Source organism: Schistocerca gregaria, unplaced genomic scaffold (assembly GCF_023897955.1).
Source record: "Schistocerca gregaria isolate iqSchGreg1 unplaced genomic scaffold, iqSchGreg1.2 ptg000623l, whole genome shotgun sequence".
In the NCBI taxonomy this organism is placed as follows: Eukaryota; Metazoa; Arthropoda; class Insecta; order Orthoptera; family Acrididae; genus Schistocerca; species Schistocerca gregaria.
The window spans coordinates 65001-70000 of record NW_026062011.1 but is presented as its reverse complement, the minus strand read 5'-3'; the positions used below and the strand labels follow the sequence as shown (position 1 = coordinate 70000).

General features: G+C 53.2%; 1 non-coding gene across 1 annotated transcript in view; it reads right to left on the bottom strand.

Moving 5' to 3' along the window:
- Positions 1-1695, bottom strand: part of LOC126317177 (small subunit ribosomal RNA) — a 1893-nt gene extending 198 nt beyond the window's left edge. Inside the window, exon 1 of the ribosomal RNA XR_007556457.1 lies at positions 1-1695. This exon is cut by the window's left edge and continues 198 nt beyond it. This is a non-coding gene — a ribosomal RNA (small subunit ribosomal RNA).
- Positions 1696-5000: the final 3305 nt, after the last annotated feature.

Here is a 5000-nt window from a genome sequence, read left to right as displayed (position 1 = left end):
CGAGCTTATGACTCGCGCTTACTGGGAATTCCTCGTTCATGGGGAACAATTGCAAGCCCCAATCCCTAGCACGAAGGAGGTTCAGCGGGTTACCCCGACCTTTCGGCCTAGGAAGACACGCTGATTCCTTCAGTGTAGCGCGCGTGCGGCCCAGAACATCTAAGGGCATCACAGACCTGTTATTGCTCAATCTCGTGCGGCTAGAAGCCGCCTGTCCCTCTAAGAAGAAAAGTAATCGCTGACAGCACGAAGGATGTCACGCGACTAGTTAGCAGGCTAGAGTCTCGTTCGTTATCGGAATTAACCAGACAAATCGCTCCACCAACTAAGAACGGCCATGCACCACCACCCACCGAATCAAGAAAGAGCTATCAATCTGTCAATCCTTCCGGTGTCCGGGCCTGGTGAGGTTTCCCGTGTTGAGTCAAATTAAGCCGCAGGCTCCACTCCTGGTGGTGCCCTTCCGTCAATTCCTTTAAGTTTCAGCTTTGCAACCATACTTCCCCCGGAACCCAAAAGCTTTGGTTTCCCGGAGGCTGCCCGCCGAGTCATCGGAGGAACTGCGGCGGATCGCTGGCTGGCATCGTTTATGGTTAGAACTAGGGCGGTATCTGATCGCCTTCGAACCTCTAACTTTCGTTCTTGATTAATGAAAACATACTTGGCAAATGCTTTCGCTTCTGTTCGTCTTGCGACGATCCAAGAATTTCACCTCTAACGTCGCAATACGAATGCCCCCGCCTGTCCCTATTAATCATTACCTCGGGTTCCGAAAACCAACAAAATAGAACCGAGGTCCTATTCCATTATTCCATGCACACAGTATTCAGGCGGGCTTGCCTGCTTTAAGCACTCTAATTTGTTCAAAGTAAACGTGCCGGCCCACCGAGACACTCAACTAAGAGCACCCTGGTAGGATTTCAACGGGGTCCGCCTCGGGACGCGCAAGCACGCCTTCGGCTCGCCCCACCGGCAGGACGTCCCACGATACATGCCAGTTAAACACCGACGGGCGGTGAACCAACAGCGTGGGACACAAATCCAACTACGAGCTTTTTAACCGCAACAACTTTAATATACGCTATTGGAGCTGGAATTACCGCGGCTGCTGGCACCAGACTTGCCCTCCAATAGATACTCGTTAAAGGATTTAAAGTGTACTCATTCCGATTACGGGGCCTCGGATGAGTCCCGTATCGTTATTTTTCGTCACTACCTCCCCGTGCCGGGAGTGGGTAATTTGCGCGCCTGCTGCCTTCCTTGGATGTGGTAGCCGTTTCTCAGGCTCCCTCTCCGGAATCGAACCCTGATTCCCCGTTACCCGTTACAACCATGGTAGGCGCAGAACCTACCATCGACAGTTGATAAGGCAGACATTTGAAAGATGCGTCGCCGGTACGAGGACCGTGCGATCAGCCCAAAGTTATTCAGAGTCACCAAGGCAAACGGACCAGACGAGCCAATCCGATTGGTTTTGATCTAATAAAAGCGTCCCTTCCATCTCTGGTCGGGACTCTGTTTGCATGTATTAGCTCTAGAATTACCACAGTTATCCAAGTAACGTGGGTACGATCTAAGGAACCATAACTGATTTAATGAGCCATTCGCGGTTTCACCTTAATGCGGCTTGTACTGAGACATGCATGGCTTAATCTTTGAGACAAGCATATGACTACTGGCAGGATCAACCAGGGAGCTGCGTCAACGAGAGCTGAGCAGCCGGCCGCCCGGGAGTGTGTCCCGAGGGCCCGCGCGAACACGCAAGCGTCCGCTCAATTATTCTGCAAACAGGAGGAGGCTGAGCTCCCCTGCACGATACACCTCGAAACCCTCTCAGGTCCCGGCGGCGCGCAGCGCCGTCCTAAGTACTTGGTCGGGTTCGAGAGAGGCGCAATCGCCCGGAGATAGGCGAGTAGACGCTTTCAGTGCGAACACCCGTGCTCCCAACTGAGCTTGCCGCTGCCGACAGAGGCCCGGGAGCGTGCTGTCGTGGCATTGCCGGCGGGAAACAACACGCGCCACCTACGGTGACCGGCAGCTCCAACGCCAGCGCCACAGAAGGGCAAAGCCCCACTTGGGTGCAGAAGCGAACTCTCCCAGCACAGCGCACGCGCCAACACGTCCGCAGAGCTGCGATACAAACCACCTGCGAGAACCGCTGGGGGCGACCGAGCAGCAGACGGCGTCGCGACGCCGAGTGCCGGGCGGCGGCGCATCCTCAACGCACACAGTCCGCAATCGGACCAGCACACTGCAGATGTCCACCGCGCTTCGCACCGGGCTCGGCAGAACCCACTTTGGCCGCCTGGCGCCGCGCGCCGGGTGCGCCGGCGCGTAGCTGGGACGCCAGCCGGGCCCGTCGGCCGGCGCTCCTGCCACTGGGCGCCCCCCACCAGCCGGCTGTAGTGCGTGCGCTCACGCAGCGCGCGGCCAGCACGCCGCGCGGCCCCCCCTCACCGGCCGGGGACTGTCCCACCAAGCCACAGCCTCGTATCGCTTCATACCCACATGGCCAACTCAGGTTCGGGGGCATGGCGGGTACCGCCGAAACAACCGGTTCACAGATGTACCGATCGTCGCTATCACCGATGCACCTGCAGCGCGAACAACCGCTCAACAACTGATTTCCAGTTCATTTGCGGATCTTTGGCAGCAAACGTATACGTCAATCAACATTTGCGAAATCTACGATTCTGGCATGCCTGCATGTTATGTGTCACGACACGCTACATCAGCCCATATACACACTACGGCACGTACACGAGAGAACACGTGGAAGATGGTCCGCGCACGTGTGCAATGTCCCTTGCGCGGTCGACTGTCAACCGGCCTCTGTAGCATGTCGCAGATGTGGAACGCGGTCCACCGTGGTATCATGTTGTGTGGGGCAATACGATTAAATAGGAAAACCCTCGTCGCTACATCAACAGACGGCTCACGCTGATTCCCGGCAGAGGGAGGGGGGGGGGGCAACATGCAATACTTTCGTCCGTACCTACCACATGTCTCTACGGCGTACAACAGTGCAATCTCGCTGTAATGGGGAGACGAGACAAGTAGCATCGTGCACAACATATGGCCCTTATGATTCGCCATTGTAGGGCGCAGCCGGTGTACGGTCAAGCATGTGCCACATTATGTCACTCAGTACGTAACGACGGATGATCAGTGTGGGTTACGCGTACATCAGCGGACAGTCCACACAGGCCGTACCACAACGTACACTGACTGCATCGACAACCAAATGCAACTGAACAGCTGCAAGGCTCATTTCACAAACAAACGCCTGACCGACCAGCTTGGAAGGGCAGGAGGGGAGGGCGATATTCGTTCTGTAGCGTTACACCCTTCCAGTGGTTAGCGGGACTGTGTAGAAAGTACGCAACACTCGAAAGACATTTACGTGAGGGTACGCACCATGGCATCGAGAAATACACATGACACCAGAGGATCCAAGCAGTGAACTATGTTCAGAGGGTTGCTGTTAGGCAAAGCTACATTCCTGTGACGTTACATGTGACAGTTAAGGTGCAGTGTAAGTTAGGTTAAGGTGCAGTGTAAGTTAGGTTAAGGTGCAGTGTAAGTTAGGTTAAGGTGCAGTGTAAGTTAGGTTAAGGTGCAGTGTAAGTTAGGTTAAGGTGCAGTGTAAGTTAGGTTAAGGTGCAGTGTAAGTTAGGTTAAGGTGCAGTGTAACTTAGGTTAAGGTGCAGTGTAACTTAGGTTAAGGTGCAGTGTAACTTAGGTTAAGGTGCAGTGTAACTTAGGTTAAGGTGCAGTGTAACTTAGGTTAAGGTGCAGTGTAACTTAGGTTAAGGTGCAGTGTAAGTTAGGTTAAGGTGCAGTGTAAGTTAGGTTAAGGTGCAGTGTAACTTAGGTTAAGGTGCAGTGTAAGTTAGGTTAAGGTGCAGTGTAAGTTAGGTTAAGGTGCAGTGTAAGTTAGGTTAAGGTGCAGTGTAACTTAGGTTAAGGTGCAGTGTAAGTTAGGTTAAGGTGCAGTGTAACTTAGGTTAAGGTGCAGTGTAACTTAGGTTAAGGTGCAGTGTAACTTAGGTTAAGGTGCAGTGTAAGTTAGGTTAAGGTGCAGTGTAAGTTAGGTTAAGGTGCAGTGTAACTTAGGTTAAGGTGCAGTGTAACTTAGGTTAAGGTGCAGTGTAACTTAGGTTAAGGTGCAGTGTAACTTAGGTTAAGGTGCAGCGTAACTTAGGTTAAGGTGCAGCGTAACTTAGGTTAAGGTGCAGCGTAACTTAGGTTAAGGTGCAGCGTAACTTAGGTTAAGGTGCAGCGTAACTTAGGTTAAGGTGCAGCGTAACTTAGGTTAAGGTGCAGCGTAACTTAGGTTAAGGTGCAGCGTAACTTAGGTTAAGGTGCAGCGTAACTTAGGTTAAGGTGCAGCGTAACTTAGGTTAAGGTGCAGCGTAACTTAGGTTAGGGGCCAACGTGGGTTAGGTTAGGGGCCAACGTGGGTTAGGTTAGGGGCCAACGTGGGTTAGGTTAGGGGCCAACGTGGGTTAGGTTAGGGGCCAACGTGGGTTAGGTTAGGGGCCAACGTGGGTTAGGTTAGGGGCCAACGTGGGTTAGGTTAAGGGCCAACGTGGGTTAGGTTAAGGGCCAACGTGGGTTAGGTTAAGGGCCAACGTGGGTTAGGTTAAGGGCCAACGTGGGTTAGGTTAAGGGCCAACGTGGGTTAGGTTAAGGGCCAACGTGGGTTAGGTTAAGGGCCAACGTGGGTTAGGTTAAGGGCCAACGTGGGTTAGGTTAAGGGCCAACGTGGGTTAGGTTAAGGGCCAACGTGGGTAAGGTTGCCAGAGATGTGTCAAATCAGGATGTACGTTTGGCTGGTGTCAGGTGGTGGGTTGGTTCGATGTCTTTACCAGGGGTGTGGCCAAAGGGTATTTTATTACTTGTACCTTTTGTGTTGTGGCGTGGCGTTGCGTCTTGTGTTGATACTGGGTGGACCACTGTGGGTGTTGCTGGCTGATTTGAGCTGCGTTGTTTGCGGG